Here is a 22,039-nt window from a genome sequence, read left to right on the forward strand (position 1 = left end):
GATAGGTTACACTTTCTGCTGGATCAAGGAATTAACTGCCATGTTCCCCCTCAAAGAAGAAGTAGAAGAAGAAAAAGCCTAGTAAAGAGTCCTCACTCAAAGCCTTGGGACCCCTATCGTGCTTGCCCCCTGCCTATGTCTCACAAAATAGGGCATAAAATATCAAGGGGCAACAGAAGGGTTAGAGGAAGGTGACCTGGAGACCATGGGGGAGCCGAACCAATTGCTCCCTTAAATCCTTATCCAAATTTAAGAAAAGAATTAGAACAGTGTAAGAGGGATATTGAGAACTGCCCTATCCCTTCCACACAGCAGACATCTAGCATGTTCCCTCTTAGGGAAGTTCCCATGAGACAGGGAGGGATTGGCTTTGTAAATGCTCCTCTTACAAGTACTGAAGTTAGGAATTTCAAGAAGGAAATGAAACCACTCCTAGAAGATCCCCTTGGTTTAGCAGACCAACTTTTATACCTGGGCTGAATTGATGTCTATCATGAATATCCTGTTCACAAGGAGAAGAAAGGAGAATGATTAGGAGAGTGATCATGACTCTCTGTGAGAGGCAATACCATCCTGGGCAAGGAGTGTTGCCAGTCAAACAAAAATTTCCAAATGTAGAACCCAAATGGGATAATAATGATCCCAGGGACAAGGCCCAAATGCAGAACCTCAGGGAACTAACAATTAAAGGGATTAAAGAGTCCACTCTTGAACACAAAATGTCTCAAAGGCATTCAAAATTCAATAATAAGAAGAGGAAACTCCCGCTGCATTCCTGCAGAGGCTCAGAGATCAGATAGAAAATACTCTGGATTAGACCTGCAGGATCCAGTAGGGCATGGGCTTTTGAAGGCTAACTTTGTTACTAAGAGGTGGCCTTGCAGACCAGGGAGTGAAGCTGCAGGCATAGGGGCAGCAGGAGTCACAGAACTGGAGCAGACAGCTGAGATAAAGGCGGATAATGTGAGAGAGCTAGTATCAGTAAACCCCTGATGAAAGAACTAATGTCTATATTATACAAAGGGAGTCACTGGGGACTCCAGGCTCTGTGTAATGCAAAACTTAGAAATTATGTGTGTATAGGAATTTATACCCTCACTAAACAAATATGTGGAACTTGTGTAACTTGTCAAAAGATGAAGAAAAAGGTGATTAGAAAACAGGCCATGGGAGGAAGACCTCCTGGACTAAGATGATTTCAAAGCATTCAAGTAGATTTCACAGAAATGCCCAAAGTTGGAAGACTGAAGTATTTACTGTTGATCATAGATCTCTTTTCCAGCTGGGTGGAAGACTTTCTCCTTCCAATAGCCACTGCCAGAAATGTGGTCGAAATAATATTAGAACAGATTGTACCTAGATTTGGCCTGGTGGAAAATATCGATTCAGACAATGGGAGCACTTTACCTCAAGGGTGTTAAGGGAAATTATGGAAGGTTTACAAATTAAATGGGATTATTACACCCCTTGACATCCCCCTTCCTCTGGAAAGGTAGAAAGAATGAATCAAACTCTCAAAAAGCATATCACCAAACTAATCTTAGAAACTAAAATGCCTTGGACCAAATATCTCCCAGTAGCACTCCTTAGGATTAGGACAGCCACAAGAGAAGACTTAGACTTGACCCCTATGACTTACTATATGGACTCCCATATTTGTGCAGGGCTACAGATCTTCCTACTACAGAAACCAAGGACTAATTTTTTTTTTTTTTGAGACAGAGTCTCACTGTCACCCAAGCTACCAAGGACTAATTTTTAAGAAACTATATACTTCCACCCCGTCATCCCTTTGGTTAAAAGGACTTCTGACTCAAACTCAAGATCAAGTGTCTGGTAGGCAGGCACACCTGGGGCAGCTACAGCAGGTAAGTTCATGGTTCACCACTTCCAGCCTGACAACTTGTGCTGATTAAGTGTTGGAAAAAGGACAAGCTCCACCAAAGCTGGGAAGGTCCCTATCAAGGGCTTCTGACCACTGAGACTGCCATGTGAACAGCTGAATGGGGGTGGACTCACTATACTTGAGTCAAGGGACTGGTAAAAGAGATCCTTGAAGGGAGGGAAAAAGATCACTGGAAAGTGCATTGGTCACCTAAGGAATCTTTAAAGTTAGCTCTAAGAAAAATCTAAAAAGAAAACATGGACTGGCCCCATTTCTAGAAGTTAATATGGCTAGGATGGAGTACTATACAAACAGCAAAACATCAAAATGGAAACTGGCAGGGGACTCCTCCGTACTCAATCAGGTTGATAATTAATGTGACCAAAACAGTAAAACCCCAGAGTACAAAATTTAATACTTGCCAGGTTTTACCTTGTGGGAATTTAGAAAATCAGAGACAGCTCTTGCAGGCAAATAAATATCTTTGCCCTGAACCAGATACAGGTTACAGTAAGGCATCATCTTGCCCCAGCAGGGACAATGTATGGTGGACTACCCAATTTCAGGGTTGGACAGTAAACATGGGGTGGGTAACTCTGAGCTGAAGACCCTTACAAAATAAACTACATCTGTCCAAGTGCTCACAGTCAAATAACCCAGAATTTAGAATGCAATCCTACATCCATCACCATTAACAATCCAGCCATTTTAGACCAAGAACCAAAAGTAGCATCTTGGGTATATGGGTTGGGGACAGACATCACAGGGAAAAAAAACCCTCAGGGTGATTTGTTCTCAAACTAATCAAAAACTTAACCACCCATTTGCTTGGGACTGCTCTAACCCCAGGCCCTAAGATACCTGAAAATACACATGGCCACCCAAACTGGACAGATTTAACAAATTCTTTCGATCCCAATATACATATTGACTTGATAGGAGTCCCTAGCGGGGTGTCTAATGAATTTAAGGCCCAAAACCAAATAGTTGCTGGGTTTGAGTCACCACTTTTCTGGTGGTCAACTATTAATAAGAACGTGGATTGGATTAACTACATCTATTATAACCAACAGACTCATCAGTTATACTTGGGACACCCTCAAAGGGGGTAGCTAGGCAGTTAGATGCCACCAGCCAAATGGCCTGGGAAAATAGGCTTGCACTAAACATAATTCTAGCAGATGAAGGGGGCATATGTGTTATTCTGGGTGACAAATGTACTTTCATTCCCGACAATACTGCCCAGGTGGGACCATCACAAAAGCTTTACAAGGACTGACAACTCTAGCCAACAAACTGGCAGAAAATGCTGGAATTGGTGACCCATTTATGGGTTGACTAGAAGGTTGATTTGAAAAATGGAAAGGCATGGTGCTTCAATCCTTACATCTCTCATAATTGTGGCAGGACTCTTAACAGAAGTGGGATGATGTATTATCCCTGTGTGAGGGGACTGAAACAGAGATTACTTGAAACACCTATTGATAAACAAATGCCCATGACTTACCAGCAAAATAACTTTCTAATATTAAAACTAAATTAAACTCACTCTCCTATGAAGAAGAAAATAAATGGATTCTAGAGTGATTCTAGGACCAGGAGGGTTTAGATGAAAATGAGACCAGAGGAAGTAAATAGAAAAGAAGAGAGAATTTGAGAGAAAATATTTTAAATGCTCCATTTTCAAGGCATGATAAATCTAGAATTGGCAGCCAGCCTGCAGATGTAACAAACTGCATGGCTCATGCTATTAGAAAGTCATGATAAGTGAACAGAATGTAGAGGAGGGGTCAGCCCATAAAGGGAAGAAAGTTTCATTATTGGGAAATCAAAACTTAAGTGGGGAAGGGGACTGGAGTATAACCTTATAATGGGGATAATAAAACTTACGTGACATCTGGGAAGATTGTAATCTCATAGTAATTGACCAATGAGGAACTGGGGGAGGGACTTGCATGCTAGGAGATAAATTAGTTGCTGTAGTTGCCCCGGATGTGCCTGCCTACCACTCAATCTTGCAAGACCATTATTAAAAGTCTTAGTTTTGCTGTTCTTTGTGCTTCTGAGTCCATTCTTTGGGTTTGGATGAGTGTGTTTCTCACAATAATCAAGTGTTGTCCTCATCATGTAGGGGTTCATATTTAAAATACATACAGAGTTGAAAAATAAAAAACTAAAAATAAAACAAAAATAATCTTCAGTTGGTAACACTGCTGGGGCATCAGCAGAAGCAAAATCCAACCTCTCTGAAGAGAGTACACTCTCAGACAAGACCTGCTTGGAGCCTCATGGGCTTCCAGCAATAATCCCAAACTTGAAAACACATGCATTTTCTTGAATATGATTTCTTCTATATAATTTCTGTGCATTATTGTATACAAATCTTGTATACAGAAATCTCTTCTTTATGATTTCTTGTGTACAATTTTTCATATTTTCATTCCCCTGTATGTCTGTGTTAATATATATTTGTAAATTTTTAAATTTTTTTGAGATGGAATTTCACCCTTGTTGCCCAGGCTGGAGTGCAATGGCACATTCTTGGCTCACTGCAATTTCTGCCTCTCCAGTTCAAGCACTTCTCCTGCCTCACAGTCTCCCAAGTAGCTGGGATTACAGGCATGCACCACCATGCCCGGCTAATTTTTGTATTTTTAGTAGAGATGGGGTTTCATCATGTTTGGCAGGCTGGTCTCAAACTCCTGACCTCAGGTGATCCACCCACCTTTGACTCCCAAAGTGCTGGGATTACAGGCATGAGCCACCACGTCCAGCCATCTGTGTTAATATTAATACATAGAGAAACCAACTATCACACAGAGATAAAAGAGTACCATGGCATAATGGTTTAGGGTGTAGTGTCTAGCGTTGGCTTCAAACAGAAATATAGATAGCTTTATAAATATATAGATAACTGAGTGGTCTTGTGCAAAATACCTCATCTAGTCTTCTCATCTCTACATTGGGAATTATCACAGTAATATATCTCATAGGCTTGCTACAAGAATTAAATGAGTTAATATACAAAAAGTAGTTAGAACCAGAACCATGCCAGCAATATAGGAAGCACTAAAAAGGGAGAGCTGTTCTTATAATTATTGGCATCACCATTATCGTTACTATTATATATAACTGGTCATATTAGCTCACCTATCTCATGATTAGGTAGATTTTTCTTCATACATGCCCAGATACATATCCATCTTGCAAGGAGTTAAACCTTTAGGTAAACCAATCTATGACACATCTCAAAATTACATGATTTCACATGACTGGCTTCTTTGCTGAGAAACGGCAAAACTAAGAACTATGGTAAAATTTAATGCGCAACAATTAAGCTAACTAATGATAGCATATGTTTTTAGAATTTACTATTTACTCTTTGTTCTTATATATATGGTTTTCAAAGTAAATTATTTACTTCATAAATATATTTATGTTGCTGTCTACATATTTTGATTCCTCAGAATTCAGAACATGTCTTTTGAATGTATAATCTAACATATATATACACGGTTGAGTGAAGTGAATACAGCTTTTACTTCAGAGATGGTACATCATGCTTATCCCAGCCCTAGAACACTTCCTACCCCTCACTTAAACACCAGTTGATGCTGACCACCAGCTCACTCCTGGCAACTAGGAAAACAGGGTTAGGACATCAGCTTGCCTCACCAGGTTATCTATGCTGTGGTGGTGGATGCAGAAATCTGAACAGCTGCTGAAATTACACAGAACTAAATAGACACAGTCAAACATGAAAACAAGTAAAACTGAAGAAATAAGAATAAAATCTGAATAATATTTGAGATAAATGTTCTATAAATTGGATAAGTTTGTAATTTTGATTATCTTTTCTACATCATAGCTTTTTTAATTTGGAAGGCTGCACTCAAAGGATTTGAGGAGACAATGCAAGTCATGAATATGAAGAAAAATTCCTAATACAGTTAAAAGAATGAATAACAGAGGTGAAGATTCATCTCAAATATAAGACTGTTAGGATTAAAACATAACGATAGGGGAATAAGATATCTAAGAACAACAACTAACATTCTTTGAGTAGTAGACTATCTGCCAGGTGCTGTCCTAAGCATGTAACGTTAAGTTACTACTTAAATCTCAAAGGCTCCTATGTGATATGTACTATATTATCTCTATTTTACAACTGAGGAAATCAAAGAAAAGAGAGTATTGTAATACATTAAGATTAGTAAATGCTGGTACTTAATATGTCTTTTAATATCCCAGTAAACCTATGGGGTATTGTTATGCATATTTTATGTACCAGAAGATTGAGCCCAAATAGGTTAAGTAAATTGTATAAATTTAAGTGGGTGTCGTATCTAGAATTTAAACTCTTGTGGGCTGCTCCAAAACTGCTTTTCTTTTTCCTGTAGTAAACAACACTCCTAGAATGATGCAGGTTATATAAGAGTAACCGGATTGTAACGCAGCACACCTCCATTGAGATTCTGGCACAGTCAAGTGTAACACATTCTCAGGCACTTAATCTTTTTCAGCCACTCTTTCTTTCTCTGTAGAAAGGTGTGGGTTGTGGGGCTGGGCAAGGTGGCTCACACCTGTAATCCCGGCACTTTGGGAGGCTGAGGCAGGCAGGCCACAAGGTCAGGAGTTCGAGACCAGCCTGACCAATATGATGAAACCCCGTCTCTAGTAAAAATACAAAAATTAGCCAGCCGTGGTGGTGTGCGCCTGTAGTCCCAGCTACTTGGGAGACTGAGGCAGGAGAATCGCTTGAACCCGGGAGAGAGAGGTTGCAGTGAGCTGAGATTGTGCCACTGCACTCCAGTCTGGGTAACAGAGTAAGATTCTGTCTCAAAAGAAACAAAAAACAAAAAACAGAAAGGTGTGGGTTGTGATGAGTAGTATAAAGGAATCTGGAGTCCCTTCCAATTCTAAAAGCATATGTTTATATTTACATTACCTTATCCGGTAATATGTAGGTATATTTAGATAAATGTATGTGACTATTCTACATGGTAGGTAAATTTCTAATTGAATAGATGCAACTGATGGAATCATGATTATTGACTAAACAACCCTAATTGTGCCTGACCCACCAATCAGCACTAAAGAGCAGTAACCCACATAAAAAGGTTCTCTGTGATTTTCCTTAGGTGAGGCAATTTGGTTTCCTCCCTCTCCACTATCTTCTCCCATTCTGATTGGACGGGCCAGGGAAAATCCCTTTTATGTGGAAGGAGTAAACTGCTGTGAAAAGTTGGATCAGAAGGAAACTGTGGATTGGAAATTCATTGTTTAACCTCTTGCCTGGCAGAGGGGCAACAGCAGGTACATTTGAAAGGTCTCTGTATGGTCATGATTTTTCAGCCCATGCATTCAGTGATCGGAGGATGAAGGGCCTTAGTGTCCAATACACATTCGTAGTAAAGATATGTGTGTCTTCAGTTACAATGAAAACCATCTGGTCTGAGTTGTTTTTAACATCATTTCTATTATTAGTTTCAAAATCTGTCGTCACTAGAAAATGAAATGAGAAAGTCATCTTTAAATTATTAGCAGTTAAGTCTGCCCTCAAGAGGTAGGTCATCATGAATCATTTCACAGGGTGTAAGGCAAAAGAGCCTTTTAAAAATTTCAGTTGAAACATAAACAACTGATGGGAACATCAAACTATTTCATCACCTTATAAATGTTAATATGCTTTAGAATTTAAAGTGCTTATTTTAATTTTAGTGCAAGATGACTTAAGAGTTTTCCATGTAAAAGGTAAAAGTCATCTTGTATAAGGATGATTATGTCTTTTATATTACCTGCATTCAGAAGACTTTAACTATAAAATATTTTAATTATTTTATACATTAGAGCATAAATTATCCAGCTCAGTAAGATGATCAGGGTCACTACTAGTTGCAAATAGAAAAAGTAACCAAGAGGAGTTGAAGACTTTGTGTTGTCAAATGAATGTGTAGAGCTGCTGCTTTAAGAGTCAGCCACACTCTATTGATGAACAGAGGTTAGGCTTCATGTTTACCATGCTCATTTCTTCCTGCCTCCAAAGCAAAGGCACCGCACTACACTTCAGCGAATCTAGATTCTGCTTGACCCTCACTAAGTCATTTCATTCCTCTGCTCTTTCTTTTCCTCATCTGTGAAAGTTAAATGATGGATGGATAGAAGGTGTAAGTGTAAGGGGACATTGACCAGATAATATATAAGATCTTTCTTAATCTAAGAGCTAATGATTATATAATTTGTAAATAAATAAAATTATACAAAATAATTCTCTTTTAATTTTAGAGAACAGTGTTTTCTGTTTGAACCACTGAAAAAAGTGATTGCTGTAAAAAGTAACTGCCTGTTTAATAATGTCAATTTCCACCTGATTCAAATACTGCTGAACCCTACTAAATTATATATACTTTGCAGGGGCTCCAAATGCTGAAAAACATGCATGTTGTCCAACTATTGAGAGAGAAGAAATAAGAGAATTAAGTTAGCACTAAGAAAGAAATTGATGATAGATGTATCACAATGAATCAACTGAGTTCTAAAACAATTTTTGAGTATGAATGAAATTAATTAAAAATATGTGTTATCAACTGAAATTAGCCTATTTTCACCTGGTCATACAGACATAAAAAGGGCTGTTCAAATAGGAAAAACAGTTTCCTCCAGTTCCACTGTATAAGACTGAAAGTTTTATCTAAAATATCAGAAAAGCATTAACTTGCTAGAGCAACATCTAGAAATAGCTGTGTATACCTAGATTGTTTCTTGCTCAGTTACTACTCACTGGTCTCTCTGACATATCACCTGCCATTTGGATTTGATCAGGAAGTTCAGCATGGTTTTACATGGACCAATTATAGAGAGTGCAATTTTTTTCAATAGCTTAGGGAGAGTAAGTCAGCTAAGGTGAATCTCAAAAAGTGACCAATTTTGAATTATTTCATGAGTACCTCTGAGAGATTAATGTATTGACTTCCATTCACTTGAGTTAATAATGGCAGTTTTCCCTAGGTGCATGGGATAATAAGGAGAGGGTCGAAGATGGCAGAAGCATGTGAATGAAGCTGGCACAAAGGAGAGAACACATTCTGGGGTGGTATTACATGAAAAATGAATTTGGGAAAAACATTAGGTAAACTTTTAATCCTGGTTTTACTTAGGAATCACTCACAAGATGAAAGTCTGATGGGCAGTCTGATCGTGCTTTTGTGGAGTAGCTGTGCCCTGCTGGGGTACCACTTCCATTCTCAGGTGGTTTGTACTCTCGTGAGCCCACCGACTGGAACAGCTGAGTTGTCTAAACAGCAAAGATGGTTGGCCACCCTCCCTTCAGGTGCTCCATCCAAGGCAGAAATCAAAACTGTCTGCCGGAGAATATGGGTGGGGGTGGCTGGAGGCCCCAGTTGGAAAGTCCCACCCAGAGATAAGGAGCAGATCATGAACCCACTTAAAGAAGAAGTCTGACAGCATTTTGGTAGAGCAGCTGTGCATTGCTGTTGGCTCCTTTCTGCCTCAGACAGTTTGTACTCTCCTAAGCCCACTTCCTGGAACAGCTGAGTTGTCCAAACTGCTCCTCCCCTTGGGCACTCCGTCCAAGGGAGAAATTAAAACTCTGTCTGTCAGAGAATATGGGTAGCGCTTGCTGGAGGCCCCTGTTGGGGGGCCCTGCCCTGAGATGAGGAATGGATCAGGGTCCCACTTGAAGCAGTCCGGCTGCAGTTTGGTAGAGCAGGTATGCTGTGCTAGGAGGGGTCCCTTCCATCCCTGGCTGGTTTGGTTTGGACTCTCCTAAACCCCTAGGCTGGAATGGCTGAGTTGTCCAAACAGCAAAGATGGCAGCCTGCCCCTCTTTCTGGGAACTCTGTCTCATCCCAAGTAGGTGCAACACTGTTTCTGGGGGCTGGCTGGAATTCCAAGTCAGTGGGATTTGTCCTGTGAGGCACTGTGGAAGTGGGGCCTGTGGACCTGCACTGCTTGGCTCCCTGAATTTAGCTATTCCCCTAGGGATGTGTAGGAACACCCAACTTCCCTCCTTGACTCAGTTGGAGTCACCTTTGCCAGGTTTCCTGGCGCCAAAGTAAGTAGAGCTCCTGGAACTCTGCATGTGCCTGAGCAGCTGCTCTGCCAAGACTTCACACAGCCCTGTGTGTCAGACCAAAGGCCCTGGTGGAGTGGGTTCAGGAAGAGACCTTAAGACCCAAGGGTTGCAAAGATCCATGGGAGAAGAATGGTTTCCCAAGATCACACATCCACTCACCGCTTCCCTGGGGGTGGAGAGAGGTTCCCTTGGCTTCGTATTTCTTCTAGGTGGGCTGTCAGCCTTCCCTGCTTTCCTCCATTCTCCGTGGGTCCAGCTGCTTCCCTGATCAGTCTCAATGCAAATGCGTGCCTGGATATTTCAGTTGAAGGTGTTGTATTTACTCGCCCCTTTCATTCCTGTCTGTGAGAGCCACACTGGAGTTGCTTCTATTTGGCCATCTTGGCCCCACTCCTTTTTGTTATTTTATTAAGAGAGCAGTTTAATAAAATTTTTGGCTCAAGAAAATTCCAATTTTCTAATTCAATTCACACATCAACTCTGTAGTATTGCACCAATAGTTTTGAATGCACAGGATTAGTAATATGTGGAATTGCAAAGAGGACCTTGTGTGAACTCCAAGAAATACTTGATTATGTGGGAAGGCAAGTATTGAATTAGGGAGTTCCTTACATATAACGAATTTAAATGTCTCCTCTTTCTTAAACCAAAAGGGTCAAGGGTTATAGAATAGTTTTTAATACTACCTTTAATTTAATTTATTTATTTATACCATTTGGTTTACCAAATATTCCTATTCCCCAAGTTTCTGACCTGAGTGTCACGGTGGCTCCATAATGTTTATAGAGAAGAGAAGTAGGGTATCACCACTTGAGAAGGGACCTCAAGGACTTGACCTGCTGCTATATGTACTTTGTCAGCACCCTGTTTTTACATGGAAAATAGATATTGGTGGGGGGAGGTCTGGAATAGCTGATGGAAATTATAGGTGGTGAAGGAAGTCAAAGGGCCAAGGCACTTAGTGATTCAGCCACTAATTTTTCTGTTCCTTTTATATGTCTTTTTTTGGACAGTCGCTGTTCCAAGTAAATGAAACACAAGCTAGCCTCTAAGACAGTTTTTTTTTTTTTCTATTCTTGTTTCTATTTATCTACTTTTTTTTAAGAGGACATCCTGAATATCTTAATGGTAAACCTGAATCATATAAACTCCATACTCATCCCACTAAAAACATCTCTATACTTTTTGCTTCCCCTTTACATTTCTGAAGTTAGTACCACCATTCTTACAGTCTCACAAACTAGACATGTTAACATTGACCCATCTGCTTTATTCACTCTGTCCTGTGTTTTCTCTCTCCTTATTGGATCACTATGGTCATATTTCATAAAAAAATAACTTGGATTTGTATGGGCTAAATATTCCAGACCAGGAGGACAGTTTGCCAAAGCATGGAGTACCTGAGCTAAATATTCTAGACCAGGAGGGCAGTTTGCCAAAGGAGTTGGCTTTGGCTTCTGTGTTATTGGAACAGGCTGATTTGGCATAGGATATTTACCCAGCTGATACTGGATAGGATGGGATAGTTGACTGATACAAGGGGAAGATACTGGGCTGCTGTGGAAGCCTCCAGGTGGAGAGACAGCTGACAAATGAAATAATTGAAACAATGAAATAATTATGTATATTTAAAGTTACAATATTTTAGGTCATGGCATGACTTTTTATTTGTAGATGACATGGGTCACATGACAGCTTTTTAGCTATAACAGAAGTCTCCACTTTCTGAGGACATAGCATCCTATATACAAAAAGCCTAGTAGGGAGATTTCCAGATCATGAAGAAATACAATCCTCTTAAACCATATGAAATTAGGTATACCAATTTCACAAGTGCAAAAACTAAGATTGAGGAGATTGTCAATATCTCTCTACAACTATCTCATCAGGCAGTTGCAGAGTCAGCACAGGGCATGGCATAAACTCAGCACTATGCAAATTTCTATTATGTTCATTATTATTATTATTCAAGTTCACATAGATAGAAAGTGATGACACTGGGATTTGAAATTAGGTCTTAGTCTCAAAGTGGTGATTTTAAGACTGTGTTATATTGCCTCTGACTCAGTCACTTATTTATATGAACATCGTCTGGTTCTCAGACAGCTCACCTCCAACATGGGAGCAGTTAACTATTAACTTTGTCAATATAAATAAGATCATAGTCAAGGAAATCAGATTTTGTTAAGAAAACATAACAGTTTAAGAAGAGAAGCACTCATAATCATAATCATATGAATATACTACTAATATATGACTTTAGTTGCTGTTCCTTTATCAAATGTCTCTTAAATAGAGCAGTGGTATCATTTTTCTCTCATCCCCTTCCCTCCCCTAGCCAAGATAGTGCAAGTGGAGGACCAGTAGGGAGCCTGAACTCCAGCCAAGCAGTAACAATGAGCACCTCCTCATCCCCATTCCTGTGAAAATAGGCTTCCTAGGAAGGTGGCAGGGTCTCTTTCCAGCCACTGGAAAAGCAAGAATAACTTTATTTCACAATAATTGCTAAAAGTTTAGAGAAAGAGTGTACATTATCTCATTTCCAGTTACCTTTTATTCATTCCTTCATTAATACAATAAATATTTACTGAGTATCTATTATATACCAGGCACTATTATAGATGATGAGAATATAGCAATAAGCCAGGCAGACAAAATGCCACTCTGCTGGAGATTACATGGGGTGAGATTTTAAAAATGTCAACAGATATTTATGTTTAGATAGTACAGTTATGAGGAAAACAAAGTTACAGGCTTAAGAGAAACATGGATGGTTAGTTCTAAGAGAGTCAGGAAAAACCATTCTTGGGAGGTGCCCTTTGAGCTATTTGAACTATGAAAAGGAAACATCACACTAAAATTGTGGGAAGAGAGTTCCAGGAAGATAGGAGATTAGTGCGAAGGATCAGAGGTGGCAATGAGCTTGGGATACTCAAGGGAGAGAAAGAAAAAGCAGTTAGAAGTGACTGGGTCACAGTGAGAGAAGGGAACTGAGGTAAGACATGGAGACAGAGAGGTCTAATCTCATCTGAAGGTCATGGCAAGGTGGTTGGCATTTTTGGTGTTTGGAACTGGGAAGTCTGGAGAATTCAGTCAGTGGAGTGATCAGATCTGACCGACACCATAGAATGATAGCCAGAATAGAAGCAGGAAGCAGTGAGGGATGGCAGCAGCAATCCAGGTGAGAGCTGACGCCAGCTTAGATGGGGGAGGTGACACTACAGAGGATTAGGAGTGGTCAGAGGCATGACACGGTTTGGAAGCAGGGCCTCCAGGAGTTGCTGATGGACTAAATAAAAGAGAGGAGTCAGAGAGAGTTCTAAGTTATAGCCCAAGGTAACTGAGTTGATGGTGATGCTCTTAACAAAACTAGAGAGGAAAACAGTAGGGGAAATGGTGGGGATTGAGGAGGGTGGGAATCAAAAGTTTAGACTGGGGCATGTTATGTTTAATGAGAGGCCAAAAGAAGGTAAGTTAAACATTTAAATAAAAAATATGTATCTGCAACATTATGGGAATAACTCAAGGGTGGAAAACTAGAAGTTGAGATGAGTTTTGAAAGAAGCACGGGGGGCAGATGTACTGGATTCCATTTGGCCAAATATATTCACACACACACACACACAAACACACGCATATGTACATAGACATATATACACACACACAAACATGCACACATATATATATAGAAAATATATGTCATCTTCAAAGAATGAAATTTCAATATTTTAGAATTTTCATATTTCCAAGTTCTAGGTGATGACAAACAGGAACAATGTCAACTAAGGCTATAATTTACTGCCTGTTTATCAAGTGTCAGGCACTCAGCTAAGCAGTTTGCCTACATTGTCTCTAATTATAATATGTCTCCAAGATACATACCATTTGCCCAATTTTATAGATGAGAAAATGAGCTCAGAGGAATATAAATTTAACTGTATAGCTTAGTAAATGATTAAGCCCACTAAAGTCAAGTAACTTTGAATCCAAAGCTCACGTTCTTTTTCGTACATTTTTAAAATTAAAAAAAAAATTTTGTAAGTACATGGTAGTTGTATATATTTATGGGGTACATGAGATGTTTTTATACTGGCATGCCATGTGAAATAAGCATATCATGGAGAATGGGGTATCCATCCCCGCAAACATTTATCCTTTGAGTTACAAACAATCCATTTACATTCTTTAAGTTATTTTAAAATATACAGCTTAATTATTATTGACTATAGTCACCATATTCTTTCTACTATGTTATCCTGTTTATCAGTGTTTAGATTGTGTTCATTTGTGTAGCCCAAGTGAGATGGAAAGCTGCTGAGGTAGAGTAGGTCAAGGAAGGATTAGAACAGCATATTGATACTGATTTGACTTAAGAAATTCACCGAGTCATAAGCCAATATGTAGATTTTCAGCCCAAATGTGTGTCTTGCTATGTATGGGAGAAAGAGGCCAATTAGGCTTGGACTATTTCCACTTTCTCACTGGAGCTTGAGTTAGTTGTATAGTATCAAGAGGTATAAAAGTATTCTGGGACACATCAAAAAGCATGTCTCAATTATTGGACAGCCAAAGTAGTTCAAGGATTGGTCTTAACCTTCAATGATAAAAATTTCTGGTATTTTGGAAAGCAACAAATATTTATGGAACCTTCAATTCTGGTCATTCTTAGGTATACACCCTTAAAAATTTACACATGTACACAAAGGATACGTATGAGAATATTCTCAACACCATTGTTCATATAAAGAGAAACTGAAAACATTTATAATGTCCATCAACAGTAGACTTGATGTGGTATAATCGTATAATAGCACACTAGTGAAAACAAACAACCACATGCATCATCATGAATAAAGCTCAAAAATATCAAACTGAGAAACAGACGCAAGTCACTGGAGAAGATAATATTTTATTTTAAAATGTTTGAGAGCAGAAAAACTAAATATTTTTTTTCCAGATGCAAGTATGAAGTTAAAAAGAAAGCTGGGGAATGAAGAGAAACACAAAACACAATGGTTATCTTTGGAGAGGGGTGAAGAGGAACAAGAGACTCTTTCTGCTGATAGTCTTAAGAAATAGAGATGATCAGTCATTATTCTTTAAATGAAATGTGTGTTTATGAATTTTTAGTTTTATGACATTAGTTCACATATAAAAGAACCATTTGACAGCAAGTAGATTGGTGGTTGGGGAGGTGGAGAATGTGGGGAGATTTTGGTCAAACGATATAAACTTTGAGTTATAAAATAGATTCTGGAGATCTAATGTTTAGCAAAATGACTATGCTTGATAATAATTCATTGTATACTTGAAATTTGCTGAGAACAAAAAAGTATTTTCACCACACACATACACACACAGTGGTAACTCAGTGAGACGATGGATATCTTAATTAGCTTGATTGTGGTAATCATTTCACAATATTTATTTATATCGAAAGATTACATTGTATACTTTAAACATATATAGTTTTTGTCAATATACCTAAGCTGAAAAAAATAAATAATAATAGAATGCATTTACGAAAAAGGTTACACTCAATATGTAACTGTCAAACTTAGATATTTAGATATCAGAATTTGGAAAGGTAATAAATTCAGGCTTTGGAACTCTAATAGAACAAGGAAGTTAAAACATATCAAATTACTTTTCTATTATAATGTCATTTACCAGATATTTTAAATATCTTCTATGAGCCATATATTTAGATTTATTTGACATCAAAATCAAGATGAGTAGTCAAATAATGTCTCTTTTGAAAGCACAAAACTTAAAAGAAAAGTTTTTTCAATCTCTGAAAAAAATGAAATAATAAAAACTTACCCAGAAGTATATGGTCTCTGTTTTACATCTGTGAAGATCTGAGTAATGGAGGCTCTGAGTTGAGTATAGGTGATAGACGCTCCCCTTGTATTAGTCCATTCTTGCATTGCTATAATGAAATACCTGAGACTGGGTAATTTATAAAGATAAGAGTTTTAATTGGCTCAACGTTTTGCAGACTGTACAGGAAGCATGAGGCTGGTATCTGCGCAGCTTCTGGGGAGGCCTCAGGAAACTTACAATCATAGCAGAAGGTGAAGGGGAAGCAGATATGTTATGTGGCCAGTGTAGGAATGAGAGAGCAAGGGGGGAATTGCTACACACTTTTAAACAACCAGATCTCATTAAAACTCACTCACTATCACAAGAATAGTACCAAAGAGGAGGGTGTTAAACCATTCATGAGAAATCCATCCCCAGGATCTAGTCCCTCCCTGCAAGGCCCACCTACAACATTGGGGATTATGTTTCAAAATGAGATATGCGTGAGGAGACACATTCAAACTATACCAGCTCTTGTGACTCTAATGATGCAATAATTACTGCTCGTCTCCCCTCTAGCCACCACTTGCTCCCATTGTACCTCAATATTCCTCAGTATTCACTCTCACTATCAGTTCCCAGCTTCAAATCTCTTCCGTATTAATACTTTACTATCCACCTACTGAGAGCTGCTGGGGTTGGATGAATACGCTATATATTAAATCAGAAAGATAAAAAATAGTGGTCCTGTGAAAGGAAAAGTAAAAGAACTGTGGTTACTATTATCTTCCATTTTTCAGCAACAGCTCAATCTCATCACACTTTGTGGTTAGAGAAGAACAGAGGAAGGTAAGGGAATGGAGAGGCAGTGTGAGACTGCGCAGTCTGAAAATGTTATGGGTTATACTGCAGTGATATGGTTAGGATATGTGTCACCTCCACATCTCATTTTTAAACGTATTCCTTGCTGCTGAAGATGGGATCTGGTAGGAGATATTTGGGTTACAGTGGCAGATCCCTCATGAATGGCTTCATGGCATTTCCATGGTAATGAGTGAGTTTTCACTCTAGCTTCACATGAGATCTGCTTGTTTAAAAGAGTGTGACACCTCCCCCTTTTCTCTTGTCTGCTCTTGCTGTGAAATGTGCCTGCTCCACTTTATCTTTTATCATGACTATAAGCTTCCTGAGGCCCTCACCAGGAACAAATTCTGACACCATGCCTTTTGTACAGCCTACAGAATTGTGAGCCAATTAAACTTCTTTTCTTTATAAATTACCCAGGCTCAGGCATTTCTTTACAGCAACACAAGAATAGCCTAATACAGACAATTGGTACCAGGAATGGGGTCTTGCTACAAGTATACTTGAAAATGTGGAAGCAGCTTTGGAACTGGGTAATGGGCAGAGGTTGGAAGAGTTTGGAAGGCTCAGAAGAGGACAGGAAGATAAGGGAAAGTTTGGAACCTCTCAGAGACTGTTTAAATGGTTGTGACCAAAATGCTGGCAGAAATATGGACAGTAAAGTTCAGACTGATCAGGTCTTAGATGGAAATGAGGAATTTATTAAGAACTAAAGCAAAGGCCACCCATATTATGCCCTAGCAAATAACTTGGCTGCATTGTGTTTATGACCAAGGGATCTGTGGAAGTTTGAATTCAAGAGTGATGACCTGGTGATATGGTTTGGATTTGTGCCCCTGCCCAAATCTCATGTCAAATTGTAACCTGCAGTGTTGGAGATCAAATTGTAATCCTGTGTGAAAGGTGATTGGATCATGTGGGCAGAGTTCTCATGAATCATTTAGTATCATCCCCTTAGTGTTTTCCTCATAATAGTGAGTGAGTTATTGTGAGACCTAGTTGTTTAAAAGTGTGTAGCACCTCCTCCCTCTCTCTCCTTCTTTTCTGTGAGCTCCAGTCATGATATGCATGCTTCCCCCTTCACCTTCTGCCATGATTCCAAGTTTCCTGAGGCCTCACAGACACTAAGCAGAAGCTGGCATGCTTCCTGTACAGCCTGCAGAACCATGAGCCAATGAAATCGTTCTTCTTTATAAATTACCCAGTCTCAAGTATTTCTTTATAGCAGTGCAAGAATAGACTGATACGCCTAGGGTATCTGGTGAAAGAAATTCCTGAGCAGCAAAGCATTCAAGGTGAAGCCTGGGTGCATCTAACAGCCTATCTTCAGGTACCAGAGCAAATAAATGACTTAAAGTTGCAGCTTATATTTGAAAGGGAAGTAGAGTATAAAAATGTGAAAAATTTGCATCCTGGCCATGTGATAGAAAAGGAAAAGGCTTTTTCAGGAGAGAAATGCAGTTAGGCTGCAGAGCAGCCATTTGCTAGAGAGATTAGCGTGACTAAAAGGGGGTCAAGTGCTAATATCCAAGATAATGGGAAAAGGGTCTAGAAAACATTTCAGAAATCTCTGAGGCAGTCCCTCTCATCACAGGCGGAGACCTAGGGTGAAAGAATAATTTTCTGGGCCAGGGCCAGGGCCCCACTGCCCTGCACAGCCTTGAAACACTGCTCCCCAAGTCCCAGCTGTTCTTGTTCCAGCCTTGGCTCAAAGGGCCCCAGATATTTCTCAGGCTGTCACTTTTGAGAACGCAAGTTTCTATAAACCTTGGCAGCTTCTATGCAGTGGCAAGGTTGTGGGTGTGCAGAATGCAAGAGTGAAGGAGGCATGGCAGTTTCCACCTAATTTTCTGAGGATGTATGAGAAAGCCTGGGTGCGCAGGCAGAGACCTGTCACAGAGGCAGAGCCCTTACAGAGAACCTCTGCTGGGTCTGTACAGAGGGAAAATGTGGGGTTGGCGTGTGCTGGTTCTTTCATTATCTTAAGATATGTTGGAGTGAAACCAAATATAGTATCTGATACCTATCTCGCAAAAGTTGTCTGTAGAAAAAGAACGAATCGAAATAGAAAGCAAGGAATAGTTTGCATGGGGAAGCAGTTCCTGCAATAAGCAACCAATTTCCAGTAATTTAGTGTATAAATTATCCAAGTAAGAAAAACCAAAAACAAATGGTTCTATTTTTTTAAAATTTTCTTTCTTGGTTTATCCTTAATATTTTGATACTGAAGATATTTTAAAATTATGATATAATTCCTTTTTCATATATTAAAAATACCAAAAAAAAAGAATATGAAGATTTAAGTTCCAGTTTGATCCTGAACAAGCCATTTAATTTTGATTCTTATCTATTATTTACATAATAATATCAACTCATTTATTACAAAGAATCTTTGTGAAGATTCAATGACATAAGGCTGCATATGTCAGGAGGGCACCATCTCTATCTCTGTGTCTCCAGGGATTAGCACAGTCCTGAAACAGTAAGCAATTAATAAGTACTTGCTGAAAATTTCATCACTGAATAGTTGTTCAAATTAAAGGTTTTTTAAAGGTTTTTTTTTCTTTTAGTAAGATTGGAAAGAACATTTCTCTTTTGAATATTTCTAGCTTTTCAGTTTGATTAATTGTGCTTTACTTGTTCAGATTTCCTGGCCATCACTTCTGAGCTTATAGAATCAATAATTTCTGCAAAATTTTAGAACAAACTTTTACTCCAGTGGGAGAGTATATTAAAACATCCCTTTTCTACAAACTTTGGACAAGTTCTTCTAGACTTTTTGAAAACAGTGAATCTGTCCACTTATCAAATGATCTAAGAATTTGCCCCCATCCATCAATGTTTCATTTCAGAGCTCTTGGAAAACCAATAAATTAAAGGTTTGCAGAAACCCATACATTTTCTGACACGTTAAATTTGCATCAAAAGACAAATTTCTGCTCTTGCAAAATCAGCACAGAGTTTAGAGTGAGAAAAGAAACGTGACATTAATTCTGCGGGATAAACCATTAGAATGAGATAATTAAACAAAAGCAAAACAAAAAAGCTAAGGTGATCCACATTAAAGAATTTTTTACTAGAAAAGTAAAATTGGGCATTATCTCACTGTTGAGTTCTAAACAATCTTGAGAACTGAAAGAACAAATTTTCTTTGCTGTTTTTCTGGCAGATTCAAGAGAATCAAAATGTACTGCACAAAAACAACCAATTAAACAAATGCGATGTGAGAACACTGTATTCCAAGAAAGAACTACTAACTGTAATGGAATCTGATTTCAAGGTACATGGGTGTGGTGATAGTTACTAAGCTATACAGATTTACAGATACATGGTTAGAGAGAACCTTGAAGGAGAAGGTACCAAGTGTCTGGGTGAGCATAAGAAAAATGGAAAAATCTCATTAAAGAATAGTGGCATGGTGATTATATTTTTATTGTGTAGGTCAAGGAAATATTTGGATTGACCATGGTAGTATGATTATTTTCATGACTAAGCAATTTGCTGTATGTAATAGGCAAAATTTGAACTATGTAAAGATGCCCTTTGTACCTATAACTATATTCCCCTTTCAGCAGGAGATGAAGAAAAGCAATAACACAACAAAACTGAGTGATGAAATGCTGTTCCTTTTTACTTTGGATATTGAGAACTATGAAACAAATTGAAGAGAGGGGACTATAAACGTAAAAACAAATTGTGATAAATCTGCATAAATTCTCTATTGTATTTCGAAAAAGCTGGAGCCAATGCCAGAAGAGAAATGTGAAAAGCTCATCAAAGAATGAGAAAGATAAAAATTTGGTCTAAGGCTTGAAGAGAAAAAGGAAGCCAAAAGTAGTTTCAGACAAATCTAACAAACAACACTTTGAGAATTGCTCTTTTCAGGAAAAAATGATAAATTCAAAAATGAATTTTTGATATGCATTTTCTCATCGAGTGTACCAATGTGATTTCCATATATTGGGCAAGTAAATTGGATGAAAATATCACTTTCATCTACATCTGGGGAAACTAATTACACTTAGGAAGCTCTGCTGGCATTGGTCTCTGGAGGAGGAAGCCAGGGAAATACTGTATTGTCTTAAATTCATCGTGGAGAAGCAGAAGTAAATTATTGGGGGACCAATCTTGAATTCTCTCATCTATGTTGAGATTCCCTGGAGACAGATGTCCTGAGGATAAGAAAAAAATTTTTTTTTCAAAATCAGAAGATAACAACTAGAAAAGGATAATGATAAGGATGGAAGATATAAGCAAAAATAGACTTTGGATTCCACATAACGCTTATATTGGACTTAATTTACCTCTAATTTCTTGAGGTCCAAATTTAGATGATTGATTTGAGACTTTTCTCTTTTGTAACATGAGTATTTAATTTGGTTCTCTCTTCTTGGCTAATTCACTAACAATCTATCAATATTATTTACTTTTTCAAAGAACCAGCTTTTTGTTTCATTTGTCTTTTGTGTGTGTGTATGTTTGTGTGTCTGTGTGTGTGTGTGTGTGTGTGTGTGTGTTTGGTTTGTTTCAGTTTCATTTAATTCTGCTCTGATCTTTGTTATTTCTTTTCTTCTGCTGAATTTGGGTTTGGATTGTTCTTGTTTCTCCAGTTCCATGAGGCAGGAACTTAGATGGTCTATAGGTACTCTTTCAGACTTTTTGATGTAGGCCTTTAACGCTACAAACTTTCCTCTTAGCAGTGCTTTTGCTGTATCCCAGAGGTTTTGACAGGTTGTGTCCCTATTGTTCAGCTCAAATAATTTTTTGATTTCCATCTTGATTTCATTTGTGACCCAATGATAATATAGGAGCAAGCTATTTAATTTCCATGTATTTGTAGGGTTTTGAGGGTTCCTTTTGGAATTGATTTCCAATTTTATTCCACTGTGGTCTGAGAGAGTACGTGATACAATTTCAATTTTCTTAAATTTACTGAGATTTGTTTTGTGGCCTGTCACATGGTCTATCTTGAATAATGCTTCATGTGCTGATGAATAGAAATATATTCTGCAGTTGTTGGGTAGGATGATCTGTAAATATCTGTTAAGTCCATTTATTGTAGTGTATAGTTTAAGTCCATTGTTTTATTTTTTGTTGTTGTTGACTTTCTGTCTTGATGACCTGTCTAGTGCTGTCAGTGGAGTGTTAAAGTCCCCCACTATTATTGTGTTGCTGTCTATCCCATTTCTTGTGTCCAGTAGTAATTGTTATGTAGATTTCAGAGCTCCAGTGTTAGGTGAATATATATTTGGGATTGTGATAGTTTCCTGTTGAACTAGTCTTTTTATCATTATATAACGACCCCCATGTGTCTTTTTAAACTACTGTTGCTTTACAGTCTGTTTTGTCTTATGTAAAAATAGCTACTGCTGCTTATTTTCGGTGTCCAT

Source organism: Macaca thibetana, chromosome 2 (genome assembly GCF_024542745.1).
Source record: "Macaca thibetana thibetana isolate TM-01 chromosome 2, ASM2454274v1, whole genome shotgun sequence".
NCBI classification, from domain to species: Eukaryota; Metazoa; Chordata; class Mammalia; order Primates; family Cercopithecidae; genus Macaca; species Macaca thibetana.